This window comes from Gobio gobio (assembly GCF_949357685.1).
Source record: "Gobio gobio genome assembly, chromosome: 18".
Lineage (NCBI taxonomy): Eukaryota > Metazoa > Chordata > Actinopteri > Cypriniformes > Gobionidae > Gobio > Gobio gobio.
In genome coordinates this window covers 25,735,602-25,751,549 of record NC_137111.1, presented here as the reverse complement: position 1 = coordinate 25,751,549, position 15,948 = coordinate 25,735,602, and positions in this window count along the sequence as shown.

Genomic DNA, 15,948 nt, shown 5'->3' with positions numbered 1-15,948 from the left:
CAAATAAGGCTTTCAGCTGTGCAACAGGAAAGAGCGTCTGTGCGAGAAGTGAATTTGGGGTAAATTGTTGCATGAGTTTATGAGAGAAAGAGGAGGCTGTGAAAAAGAGTGTAAATTATAATGTGTATTAGTCAAAAGCAAATTGAATAACAATGGAATAATCCATAAATTGTTTTTGGGAGATATTCAGGGCTTTTCAAAGGCCTTAATATGTCCGTCCCAGTTTTCAAATTGTTCCTACGCTCCCTGGAATGACCTAAAGAATCAGTGACACACACATTCACACATTATAAAGCTTTAAAGCCTTAAAAAGCTATATATCATAATAATACTATTAACATTGCTATGTAAAAAGAAAAATCTGACTGTGTAAGTGCCAGCTGCCGTAATGCACCTCAGCTCGGTCAGATATTTCTTTTAAATTTGATGTGACTTTTATTTTATGCAGAGGCGCAAGTGAAAGCTTAGCTCTCATTAGAGCTGACCGGGTTGGGAAACGTTCAGGCCCCGTAATAGCCCAACGATTTCAGAACAAACCTCAACATCTTTGTTTTTGGTTACAGACATAATTTAACTCGGCACAGATTCGGGGTCATGTCTGAGGTAAAAATTCGAACAACAGTTTTTCGACCGGGTGTCATTTTCAGTTCGGAGCTGATTTCATTCGGGGAGTGTCTTCACCGAGGGTGATGTTTATTGGAGAAGCAATCGTCTAAATTAAGACAAATTACTCTGCTCTGAAATGAGGTTTGTGGCTCAGAGATGCACGAAATGGCTCACTGTGAGTTTATAAGTAAACGTAGACCGAATCTGAAACTTTTATTAACCAGAGACATTTCATCTTGTTAAAGATCGGGCAGGAAAGGCAAGTGTAATTGCAGAACAGCAGTCCAATAATGATATACACCGAGTGTGTGGCTTCTGTAAGGGCAACCACATGATCATGACCATATTGTAAACCACTAAAGTTCCTTTACACTACTGCGGTAAAGCGAGCAGAACGTTTCACCTGCAGAAATTCGAACGCGGCCCTTTAATTACTGAGCTATCAATAGAGAGACTGAAATTACAAATCAGACGGATTGGTTTCAAATGTGCAGTGTGCATTTGTAAATGTGTGTTTGAAAGTGAAATTACCGATAATAAGCAGGAAAATGCTTTTGGATCCCATGTGAGAGGCACATGGGCAGAGAAAACAGTGAGTAAAGTGGCTCCTGCTGAACTAAAGCAGTGGGTCAGTGTAACAAAACCGTAAACAAAGAAAGTAGTCTAACAATACGAATCAAATTATAGATTAAAACACTTCAAATGCCTCTATTTATCAAGCAATAAAGTGTATATCAAATGCTCAGTGGTGGTGGAGGATATTTGTCCAACACCGCACATTACCTCAGACCTGTCTGATCCCGGCACAGAAGTGTTCCCATGCCCGAGGTTCGGTTTTATTTGATGAAATACAAATTTATTGCAATAAAACCAGTTTATGATATAATTTCAAGAAACAAGGGGGAATATAATTGAAGTATGATTTGACTGGGTGCGGAGCCTTGAGAAAAGTTAAAGCATGCCAAAGAGAAGGAAAGCAATTACCCCTGGAGCGAAATCCAAGGCATTATTGGTCAAAGACTGCAGGGTAAAACGGCCCTGTTTGCAGTTTGCTTGGTAATTTCAGCTCGTTTAAAGACCATTGCGTCGGGCCTTTAATTTATCAAGCCTCCATATCAAAGCTGAAGGGCAGAAATTGTACATTTGGACAATGAGAGACTATTTGGTTCCAGTTTTAAATCTCCTAATGGAGCTCACCCCTATTCAACCACGAACCTCTCATTTCACAATGCAAATATAAAGACGGAGTGAATAAATAGTTTGATTTTAGCGCTATGGCACAAACTGTTTACAGTTAATCATTGCTGTTTGATTAAATTTAACCGTTGATATTATCAAATGCAAAACTTGTGTGCAGTTTGTTTTGATTAAGCATACGTTTCCTTAGTGTCCTGTAGGTATAAAATTTCACATAGTTGAAATCACTGTGACCCCGTGATTCCCGATTCAGTTTGTTCCCGTTTAAAAGCACAAGCCGATGTCTTACGGCAGTTCACAAAAAACACATTTGGAAATAAAGCAATATTCTATGCGTGCACACCACAAATACTTCATAACACCCACTAAAGAAAGGTTCTTCTAGCTCATGGGCTATTGACAGTACACAATGTACGTCATTAATAAAAAGCCCTTGTTTAAAAGGAAAAGTGTCATTTCCAATAAGCGTTGAGGAATTCCTCATGACCAACATCTTATATATTAACTGTTGTATTGTGTGGTGCTATTTACCGTTTTGTGAATTAATGGAAGAAAAGACAATAGCATTTAAATCAGCACATTGAGTCCTCTCATAAAACTTTTTTTCTTCCCCAATCGGGATAAATGGGCAGAACGAGTCTTACTCTAGTTCAGTCTGATATTTGAAGCACTACCGCGCCAGTTTCACAGACCTTTGGAAGGACCCTTCGCTGTATGCACAGCCTCAAACAAGTTATTACACCCCCGTACTCTCTGGCTCAACACATTACTGTTTGGCAGGTTGAGTTGAAATAAGGCAAACGATTAAATAAATCGCTTAATTGGTCATTAGGGACACTCTAACGTGAACCCTGGCTCACCGGTGTCACATGTCGAAACTCCACCTGTAAATTTGCTCTGCAAACAAGAGAAACATTACTTTTTATTGCCTCTCAAGTGGCTGGATTCATGTTTAAAATAATGATTACTTGTGTATAAGACGCAAATGGCAAATATCTTCATCTTAAACAAATCTAGGGGACTAGAATCCAACAGAGAGGGGCATGAGAACTGAAAACCAAAAAACAGATCAGAACAGTATTTTATGTGCAAACAGATAAAAATATATTTTCGTCAGAAAGGAATGAGACCTAAGGGAAGAAATAGATGTTAGTTATGAAATGATTTGAATTTGTTAGTAAGGCTATGCCCCTGTCACAACATGGTTATTTATCAAAACCTGGCACTGATCTCACCGATTTAGTGATTCATGGGAATGACTTACGTTGAGAAATGTCCTGTTGTCCTTTGTTTCCATTTTAGCCCACTGTAAGTCACAATCAGGCCAACATGGAATCTGCATCCTTAGGGGCTTTTCACACCGTGTTATCGTTGTTCTAAGCACTGCTTTTAACTCCGGGTAAAGGAACATTTCACACTTGTAATTTAGAGACAGGGTTAGCACCACTTTTTACCCAGGGTTGTGAAACCCTGCTCCGGAGCAGGGTTAGCACAGCTTTTGCAGTGTTAACCCCGCATTGCTGTGCCAAACTTGTACAGTGTGAAAAAATGCGGTTTTAGAATGTCACAGATAAGGGCTTTTCACACTTGACATGGTTAACCCTGGGTCATTCTAAACCCCGGGTAAACGGAATCCTGGGTTATCTTTATTCACGTTTCATATTGGTCATACTATACCCAGGGTTAACAGGTAATCCTGGGTATTCATAAACTGCCGTTTCACAATGCACATTCCTAAACCCTAGGTTAACGTTCTTATTTGTATATTTGCTGTGTCAGTGTTACTAACTGGACAAACGTGGCACATGACCTGTTTACATAAAGGCTCTAGCATTCAAATTATTACACACTGCGGCCCCACTTTATATTAGGTGGCCTTAAGTACCACGTTCTTACATCAAAAAATAAGTACAATGTACTTACTGTGTTCAAATTGTATTGCAAAACACCTTTGCTGATATTGAGGTGGGATACGGGTAGTGTCAGGGACAGGTGTGGTGGTATGGGTAAGTATTACAAATGTAACTACAGAAATTAATTACAGATGTAATTACATGCAGGTATTTTTTTAAATGTAAGTACAATGTAAAAATATGTATGTACACAATAAGTGCATTGTATCAAATGATTAATTAAAATGTTAGTACATAGTAGTTAAGGCCACCTAATATAAAGTGGGTCCCACACTGCTGACTGTAATATCAACTTTTCGAACTATAAAGGTACAAATGAAACAGCCTCTTCTTCACTTCAATTGTCGCATTTTCCATTGCCGTTTGACATTTTTCCTATCATACACAGAAACAAGTATTTATATACAGTACAGTCAAACCAAAATTTATTCAGACACCTTCAACATTTTATCACATGATCACAGTTTATTCACAAAAAGTTAAGAAAATGGTAATAAAATATGACAATAACTCCAATTAATCTTGATAATGTCAGATAACTTTGATAGAAAGGTATGTAATGGATTTCAATCAACCAATCAGCTGTCAGCTGTTTTAATTACACAATTAGATAATACCAATTTAGTTCAACCAATTACCAAGCAATGATTAATTGTGTTCAATCTGTGGTGTGGTTTGACTGTACATCAACACTGCATCGTTTTACACTGTACAAGTTTGGCAAAAGCTGTGCTAACCCTGCTCCAGAGCAGGGTTTCATAACCTCAGGTAAAAAGCGGTGCTAATCCCACATCTAAATTACAAGTGTGAAATGCTCCTTTCCCCCGGGTTAAAAGCGGTGTTTAGAACGACGATAACCCGGGGTTAAGCGCAGTGTGAAAAGCCCTCTAGGCACTTAGCAGCAGACAACCAATCATGTACATATTTGCGTGCTTTAGACAGTCACGGAAACACTGCACATTTTTTATAGCAAGTTCAGCGTTTGAGAGGAAAAAGGTCAAATGCTGATCAAAAAAGTGACAATTTGAGTGAAGAAGAGACCGTTTCATTCTTACATTTATAGCCCCAAATGTCCATTCAGTATAAACTCGATTTAACACAGTCGGCAATACAGTGATGCGCAATGTTAGTGTTTTTATGTAAACCAGTTGTTTGCTGCGTTTTTCCAATTAATGACACTGACACTGTAAATATGTAAAGAACGTTATCCCCGGGTTTTGGAATGTACAATGTGAAACGTCAGTTTATGACTACCCAGGATTAATTGTTAACCCCAGGTAAATTATGACCAGTGTGAAACGGGAATAAAGATAACCCAGGATTCTGTTTACACATGGTATAGAATGACCCAGGGTTAACTATGTCAAGTGTGAAAAGCAGAAAGCTCTGCAGATTTTAACAAAAATTGAATGCACATCATTTTCAACATTGCTCCATGTTTTTGCAAAATTATGCTTTCAAAGGCCAATGGGATTACTCTTAAATTAATTCTGCTTAATTATGCAGATATTCCCCACATAAAATGTGACAAAAAGGTTCAGCAGATTCTCTCCCGCCTGTCCAGATCTTCTGATAAATTTCAGATTTGTAATGCTTTGATGTATGTGAACTCTATTTTTCTCATGGACATGTGTAACTAGCTGATCTATGTTGCAACGTTAAATACACATAGAGAAAGAAAAATGTTTGTAGAAAGAAAAGTAAAACGGCCAGACAGAGCAAAAAGAGAAATCAAATGTTTGTCTAACTGATCGAGCAGACAAGCATATTACAAGAAAATGAGAGGAATAAACAATTTTGCCAGTATCAGTTTGTGTTCGGTAGTAATGGAGTCAAAAGAAAGAGAAAAAAAAGCACATATTCCAACGTTCAGGTCTCAGGGAGAATTACAGAACTCTGCTGGCCTCTTGTTGAGCAGTTGGGTCAATTTGTCACAGTGGATTCTGTTACATGGTAGAGATGGTGTGTGCCGTCTACCGTACTGCGGTCTGTTCATTAAACCTGAACACAATCACTCTCACCGTACTAATCAGAGGCCTGGCTGACCACAGACTACACACATGGCGGAGGTGAAGATGATCGAAAGTGATTGTGATTGATGGTTCCTCTCTGACAAACTCATAAAGACAGATACAATTATTATATCTGTACCTGTTCTCCATTTCATGCATCTCATCCATATCATTAACTAAAGTGTGAGAGCAAAGAGACATAATTAAATACGACCATATCTATCTATCTATCTATCTATCTATCTATCTATCTATCTATCTATCTATCTATCTATCTATCTATCTATCTATCTATCTATCTATCTATCTATCTATCTATCTATCTATCTATCTATCTATCTATCTATCTATCTATCTATCTATCTATCTATCTATCTATCTATCTATCTATCTATCTATCTATCTATCTATCTATCTATCTATCTATCTATCTATCTATCTATCTATCTATCCATCCATCCATCCATCCATCCATCCATCCATCCATCCATCCATCCATCCATCCATCCATCCATCCATCCATCCATCCATCCATCCATCCATCCATCCATCCATCCATCCATCCATGAAGTCGGAAATTTCAAAAGAACAGCATTGATTTGAAATATAAACCTTTTGTAACATTATAAACTTCTTTACTATCACTTTTGATGAATTTAAAGCATCCTTGCTGAATAAAAATGTTCATTTCTTTTTAAAAAATCTTACTGAGCCCAAACTTTTGAACAGTAGTGTATAGGGCATATGATTAAAATCCTGCAAGAGTGTTAACATGACACATCCTGCTGTATTCTAACACGTGGAGTTTCTTGTTCTGCACCAGCCTTTTCCTATAAATAACTGATACCAGTGTGGGTAGCATTTAACCGTCCTTGTTGTTTAGGCTTTCTGGGCCCGAATGTTTAGCACATTGCTGAAGAATTCAAACTTCGGCTTGGCTGCCACTGATGGTTCATATTTTGGCCCTCTAATGCAGAGAGGAAGTACATATGGAGCCATAAAAATAAAAGCCAAAATAAATCAGCGGTTGCACAATAATGTAGGCGTTCATGCGTTTTACAAGACAGCAGAGAGGCCGGAGATTTTCTTACTCTCTATTTTTTTCTGTCTTTGTATCAACACTTGTTGGCATGTGTTTGCCCTAATGCGCAGATATATTAGACCAAGTGGTGAGCAGCAATCTGTCTATCATAATAAAACAATATGAAATGTCATTTAGCTTTTTTTTTTTTCACGTTAGTTTATGATGTTTCAGTTGAGTAAATATTACAGTGTTCATTGCTTACTTACACAAGTCTCATATGCAAATTGTTTGCAAACACTTTCATTTCAATATCCTGAATGGACAAAACGGACGCATATTTACTTTAGAAAGAACGGTTGAAAATAGTAAGATTGTTCGGTTTGTTTCTTTGCAGACTGCCAAACAGGTGGGTCTGAAAGTGAGGGTCAGAAAGGGTCATCCTGAAACGGCTCTATTGAAATGTTTCCACTGAACACGGTGAGCTGTTGGAGTCCTGCGGGGTGATCTGAACAGGATTGAGCCTGACATTCTGCAGGTTTAGAAGTTGGCTAGCAGCGGATAGATTACTGCAATACCGACATGTTTGTTTAATTATGTTTAAAAGTACAGGAAGGCAACCTCTGCCAGGAATATGTGCTGTTTTTGAAACTAAAGAAGAAAAAACTACCAACAAATAAATACTTTCCCCTGAAAGCAGCTGATGCTCAGTAATACAAGATCTCACAGCATCCCTCATCTCCAGAAGCTGTGTGTGTGTGTACGTGCAAATGGGTGTGCCTGTGTCTATGTAAGTCAGCATGCTTGAGCTCAGAGCCGTAACAAAGATTTCCATCATCACTTTCTGAGCACTGGAGCTGGTGGAAACACTTTTACCTAAGCGGCACCTATACAAATCAAGCGTACTGACTCTATAGCTACCGTCACAAAGGATAGTTAATGATCTGTTGGTGTTTCTCTTGTAAAATCATGTATGTACAGAATGGATTGCATTTTCGTTTTCAAATTAAAAGCAGATTCGGTGAACAGACCCGGCCGCCTCATTGAACCACAGGGGAATGTTTTCGTTTCTCCTATTCACAGCGTGAGAGTTCTCCCTCCTAGAGGGACGTGTTTGCATGTTTTTGTAGGTACAGCTCAAATGTAAATATGACCCCTAATGTTTGAGCGATACCTCTGGCTCCGAGAGTCTGCTTCTGTGTGTGTGTATGATTTAGGGCTTCTCTGTGATTTGCCTGATGAGGGTCAGCGGTAGGGATGCTTCCCCACTGACGGCCCCCCATCCGCCTCTGCTCCTGTAGAGTTTAAAGAGAGATTCGGGGGAGCAAAGGTGTGAGCAATTACTGTCTGATTATCTCTCAACTAAAGCCTGGATTACCAAAGATCCTTCCAGTAAATAAACAACATTTTACATGTAGATAAAAAAAAAAAAAAAAACATTTGTAAACCACATCTAACATAAAAGTTTGTATATTATATTATATTATTTTACTTAGTGCTGACAAATCGATTAATCATTATTAATCACATCTAACATAAAAGTTTGTATATTATATTATATTATTATATTATATTATATTATATTATATTATATTATATTATATTATATTATATTATATTATATTATATTATATTATATTATATTATATTATATTATATTAATTAACTTTATTTTATTTTATTTTATTTTATTTTATTTTATTTTATTTTATTTTATTTTATTTTATTTTATTTTATTTTATTTTATTTTATTTTATTTTATTTATTTTATTTTATTTTATTTTATTTTATTTAGTGCTGACAAATTGATTAATCAAGATTAATCACATCTATTATAAAAGTTTGTAAATTATATTATATTATATTATTAAATTATATTATATTATAATATAATATATTATATTATATTATATTTATTTTATTTAGTGCTGACAAATCGATTAATCATGATTAATCGCATCTAACATAAAAGTTTGTATATTTACATTTATATTTATGCATTTGGCAGATGCTTTTATCCAAAGCGACTTACATTGCATTCAAGGTATATTATTATATAATATAATATAATATAATATAATATAATATAATATAATATAATATAATATAATATAATATAATATAATATAATATAATATAATATTATATTATATTATATTATATTATATTATATTATATTATATTATATTATATTATATTATATTATATTATATTATATTACATTATATTATATTATATTATTTAGTGCTGTCAAATCAATTAATCACATCTATAAGTTTGTACATATACACACACACATTATTCACAACATTTTATTTTAGATGCAATTAAAATATTATAGTATATTAAATCACAACAACAACAATATTACAAATATTAGATTTATCAGGTATAATTTCTGTTATCAAAAAAATTACTTGCTAATTTTGTTGTTACATTTGACATTTTACTGTTACATGAATTAGTTTGTGTGTTTCATAATTGCTTGCTAAAAAGTCTATAATAGGCTGTTTAATGGCAGGTTTCCATTGCGCCAACTTTTTTGGGGACAATAACAGAGGAAATGGTGGAAATTGATTCTTTTTAAAAAAAAAAGCTTTTCATAGCCCAGACTTTTTTTAGCCCAAACGAACCTAAAAAGTGTGACAACTAGGCCAAAATATCTACTGATATTCAAATTGAGAAAGCACCACATCCTCATCTGAACACTTTTTTGGGAAATGAGCAAACAGAGACTATGGCGTCATCTGTTCAATGAGAAAGATGATAAAGTGTTCCATTTTTGTTAGAGTTACAGCTTCACCGCTTTGCCAAATCTCAGCTCTAGAACAAACCAAAGAGCAGGAAGGGAGAGACCCATTAAAAGAAGGAAGATGGGAATAAAAAAGGTGGAAGGAAGATAAAAACAGTTTACTTATTGAGGGAGAGAGATTGAGAGTCGGAAAAGAGAGCAGTAAAAGATCAAAGACCCCAAAAACAGCTAAATGTAGACCACAGAACAGAATGAAAGAGAGAGCTAAAGAAGACAATGTAGATAGAGAAAGATTAAACAGAGAGAGAGAGGAATATTATCCATGCAGCAGAACACAAATCAGATTTTAATAACCACATAATTGCTATTTTAATTTTTATTATTATTACTATGTTATTCTTTTTTCCTCCATGTATATATGAGTGAATTCCCCTCAAACATTCTCACCCTTCTCTCTCTTCAGTGAAGTCTTTCTGGCACCACACTGGCCAAGCTGGCACACTTCCCAACAACAGGAACTAGGGATAGAAAGACAAAAAAAGAGTGTGGGAAAAGGTCTGGACAGGTCTACCAGAGATAGAAGACAGGATCTGCGTTTAGCCAGAACATACCTTACATGCTAACAGTTCTGCGACACAGAGAAAAGGGACGATTTCAATCGCTCCAACCATCAGTTTCTGTTTAGCGATTTCAAACTTTGCAATTGATCATCCACCCAGAACTTCCCGAGATCTGAGAAGTCACAGGCAGGCTGCTCCCATCAGAAGCTGCTCTGGCGTTCTTCAGCCCATAAATCTCCGCAGCTTTTATATTTCTCTGTTCATCAGAGCTCTGAAACTGTTCCGTATGTCTCTTTCCCTCTCCGCTGTTAAACGTCATGGGCCTATGCTATTCGTGCTGAGACGTCCAGTTTGTGTTGTGTGAATGCAAGACAGCTGGACGGGGTTACACACATAATAGCAAGCAGGGCACTTTGGGTGGAGGACACTTGCTGAGCGGAGATGCCTTCAGTTTGGACATCTTGGATGGAGAGACAGAGAAAGTCGGAAAGCTCTTTCGCGGACAAAAAAGGTATCATTCTTCTCAAACTGCTTTTGCAATGGATGCTATAGTCTTCTAAATGTCTCCAATGCATCACAGCATATTCTGGACACGTAGAGGAATAATAAAAAACTTTCAGAGGTGCAAAAAAAAAAAAAAAAGCAGATGAAAAAGCTTTTGACTTTGATGAAAAAAAGTTTGGTGCCTGTATTTTTTTTTTTTTTACATTTCATAAAATTACTTTTAATTAACTTACTATTGATATACCAACCTACTATTTAAATTTTCCTGTACTTTAAAACATACTCATAATCACCATAAGGTGGTTAAAAAAAGGCCTTCGGGTTACACTTTATTTTGATGGTCCACTTTGTACATTTTACTTACTATAAATAGCCTAACTTTGCAGCTACATGTCAACAAACTCTCATTAGAATATCAGTAGACTGTTGTAAACTGTTAGTAGAATAAATTGACACGTACTTGCAAAGTTACTTATAGTCAGTAGAATGTCTGTTGGGGAACCATCACAATAAAGTGTTAGCAGATATTAACCAGACAGTCTACTAATAATCTAATGACTGGTAGTTGACGTGTAGTTGCAAAGTTACTTTTAGTTAGTAGAATGTCTAAAGTGGACTGTCAAAATAAACTGTTACCAGCCTTCAAAATGGACCTTTCCAATAATAAACATGTATACACAACCTACACACCATCAGTGTAACACCACATGGAAAATAAACATTACTATTAAGATGAAAATAGAATGAAATATGATTTGTTTTCAAAAACACTATTTTGTCCTTGTTACATATGTTACCATAGTAATACAAGTAAATTATACATTATTACATGCAACTAACCCTCAAACCATAATCCTACCCTAACCCTATAGTAAGTACATGTAGTTAATTAATATTACTCTGTACTTAAATATATAATTACACTGTAATAATGACACATTCAAATACAGTGTAACAGTATTTTTATAACAATACATTGTATTTTCTTGTATATATATTATCATACATTATAATTAGTATAGATTTGTAAATTACATTTTGCATTGAGATTACTTTTTTTCAGTACAAGTTACAGTTAAGCATTTTAACAGTAGCTTTTTGTTTTTTACACCCTTTTCCCCTTAAAGTTACAAACAGATTTACATCAGATCCCTTTCTAAGTGACTTCCTTATGTGACAACATGCACTACTACATGGAGGTATTCGGAACCTGGTGCTAAACAGCCTATTCTTTTCATGTAGCCAAGGAATATGTGACAACTTGCCCCAACCATTTGTGTAGCTGGAAAATGTTATGAAAACATACATATCTGAGATATAATACTTCATGTGGCAAGTTCTCTCTTGTATATTTCTGCTTGAATTCCTGACAGGTAGGTTTTAATGAATAGATGCTGCTCTCTTGAATATGAAAACCAGCTTTCCACTGACTAAAATCACTGATCTTTTTTGTTAACATATCAGCTTTATCTAAAAAAAAAAAAAAATACTAATGAAGATTTGGCTTCAGATTTCTTTGGCTTGTGAGCATTTTTTTTTTTTTTTTTTGATTTAGCTCTTCATATGGTGCAGGTGATGTTGTTCATGGTAATGAGTTCTGAGAAGAGACCGTATGAATATCTTCCTCCATCAGACACCCGATACAAACAAATGCTATTTTAAAGAGGAAACATTTGTTACAGGAGAAAGGCCTCTGGGACTGCAGCACAGGAAGCCGAGCCTTATTTCTGTTGCTTGAATGGAGACAGTGATTTGTAAGATGGGGGCAGAGTTGGGAAAGTGTTCTCAGGATGTCCCATAAAGTGCGGCAGTATCAGTTGTTCTAATCTAAGTTCAGATGTTTAGGTGGGATTGACCTGGGGTCATCTTCACCCCTCAATAAAGTAAATAGGGACCTGCAGAGTCAACATGCTTTAGGGAAACAGACTGCATTAGATAAAGGTTTTAACTTTAAGTTCATCCAAGCCTTATAAAAATATCATAAAATGTCATTGGTCTTTCAGGGCTCAGGAACCTGAATAGAGTTCTTCTTAGCAATGTGTTGATTAAGCATCAACACTGTCTCAGATGGAGAAGGAGAAATAAAACCTGGACAGCAAGGCACTGATCATTTAGTCTTTAAAAATGAAATCAGAAATGTTTGTTCAAATTGAAATTGAATTGAATTGCAGACTTTGTAATTATGTAATCAAATCTGTGACATTACTAGGAGAAACAATCATGATGTTAAAGAGCTCTTGAAGAGATTTCTCTTATGCACAGGTAAGATATCTTATGCCAAAATATTTACAACTGACTTTTAAAAAAAATATTAGACAATGGAAATTTGAACAATAGACAAATGGCTTTTTTTCTCTAAGGTTTGCTCTGAATCCTGGAAGGTTGACAATTGGCTTGTGGGACAGCTTGCCAGTGCCACGTCTGAATGCTACCAACATGTCTGGCTACTGATTAGCCATCTTCAGTGCTCATACTCTTCCATTATTCTAATAGTTGTCCAAATGCTACCAGACTAAACTCTTCAGTTAATACCTGGAGTAGGTGTAGGAAAATCTTAACGCTGTCTCTTTCATGATGGAATAATGGCTTCTCTGTAATAAGCACTGCTTAGTGATAATTACCCTTCAAGACATACACAAACAGAGAAGCCCTATTGGCTACTAGCAGTGACAGAGATCAAGCACGGCTGCTGGTTGAAGACCTGGCATCCATGTTGCCTGTTTCTGATTCTGTGCTTTGTAATTTTAAAAGGCCGTTCCCCAGGCGAATGGTCGCTCCAGTTATGGACATGCTCGAGATGGTTTTGGATTTCCTCCGGTTTGATCAGAATGTTGGACGCTGCCCTAATTTTGAGTCATCTCAGAGCTCCTGCTGGACTAAAAATAGCCACTGTCGAGGCGGACCTGTCCTCACTGCTCACTGATCAGAGGAAATACTGTTGGTTTAGTTCAAGGGCTTCAAATGAACAGGGAAGTCTCAAAAGGGAAACATCAATGTAGCGTCTTTTATTCTGTACTACAGAAATGTCGCTCTTGTGACATTCTCGCCTCAGTTTGGAGGATTATGTTTAAGCCTCTGAAAACTTTGGACTGGATCGCCTGTTTTAATTATGTAAAATACAACATAATTATTCATATAGTAACATAATATAACTATTTTATAGATATTTTTGAATCCCTAACCACAGTAGAGTCACAATAACAAAATTCAAAAGATGGATGGATGGATGGACGTATGGATGGATGGATGGACGTATGAATGGACAGATGGATGGATGGATGGATGGATGGATGGATGGATGGATGGATGGATGGACGGACGGATGGACAGACAGACATACAGATAGATTTTGTTTATTATTTGTTTATGTTTTAATTATGCAAAATATAATAAAGTAAACATAATTATTCATATAGTAACATAATATAACTATTTTATTGATATTTTTTTAATCCCTAACCACAATAGAGTCACAATAACGAAATCCAAAATATGGATGGATGGAAGGATGGATGGATGGACAGACGTACATACAGATAGATTTTATTAATGTTTTATTTATGCAAAATACAATAAAGTTAACATAATTATTCATATAGTAACATAATATAACTATTTTATTGATATTTTTTAATCCCTAACCACAATAGAGTCACAATAACAAAATCCAAAAGATGGATAGATGGATGGATGGATGGATTGATGGATAGATGGATGGACGGACGGATATATGGATGGACAGACAGACATACAGATAGATTTTGTTTATGATTTGTTTATGTTTTAATTATGCAAAATATAATTATTAATATAGTAACATAATATAACTATTTTATAGATATTTTAATATAGTCACAATAACAAAATCCAAAAATTCGATGGATGGACGGATAAATGGACGGACAGACGGACAGACGGACAGACGGACAGACAGACAGACAGACAGACAGACAGACAGACAGACAGACAGACAGACAGACAGATAGACAGACAGATAGATAGATAGATAGATAGATAGATAGATAGATAGATAGATAGATAGATAGATAGATAGATAGATAGATAGATAGATAGATAGATAGATAGATAGATAGATAGATAGATAGATAGATAGATAGATAGATAGATAGATAGATAGATAGATAGATAGATAGATAGATAGATAGATAGATAGATAGATAGATAGATAGATAGATAGATAGATAGATAGATAGATAGATAGATAGAGTGACCTTGATGTTTTGGTGGTGCAGGATAAAACATAAATTAATAATTTTGTTTAAATTAACTTTACAGCACAAAACGACAACTACTACAACAACGTAATCTACAGGGTTTTTGTTGTACTTTTTCAATGTGTGAAATTGCAATGACAGGGGTCCTGTCGCCCAGCAGGTGAGCTGATAAGCAAAACCAATGAGATGATGTTCTGATGATGGTAAAGATGAAACACTTTGATGTCAACAGAGTTCACAAGTTCCTGCTCTGCTCTGGATTGGTACCATTCAGATAACAAAACACAAGGGCGGGGGTTATTTTCCTTATCAAATCTATGGCTACAATACTAGTTAAATGATTCAGCCAAATGGGTAATTCTCTGCATGAATGAGTCACACACACACTGCTCTTTTCAGTGATTACAATTATACAATAAAAGAAAATAGAAAAGAAAGAAAGAAGAAGAAAAAAACAGATTGAGTACGGAGCTGTTCACACCGGATGTATCTTTGAATTCAAAACAGCTAGACAGACCACAACTGAAGGGAGAAAAGCAAAAATGTCTCAAGATGTGTTTGTAATAATACTGCAAGACACTGAAAAGACAGTGTATGATGCAGTGACTACAGATGTTTGTCTGAACCACATGTACATAGACCAGTAAATAAAAAGTAGCACTGACGGAATGAAAGAATACTAATTTTACTTTTACAGACTGACAAACTTGATTGCAAAGCAGACTACAGACCATTGACAGGCTTACGTTCTAACTATCTATTGACTTTTAAAAGGCACTTTTTGTACTATCAACGCTTCTCGTCTGCCACAATGATCTTGTAATTATCTTGAATTTGCATTGGAGGATTATGCGATTATTGGCAATTATTTTGATTAAGCGCCATATTCATTTAAATTATTTACTTATTTGGCAGCAATAATAATAAGTCATCACAGTGTCTTTGTTACACTTTACACTTAGTTACTAGTTATAACTATAAATTATGCATAATTACATGCAACTAACCCTAAACCAAATCCTAAAACTAACCCAATAGTAAGTACATGTAGTTAATTAACATTACTCAGTACTCAAATGTATAGTTACACTGTAACAGCACACTTTAAAATAAAGTATAACCAATAATAATAACAACTAATTGGTAAC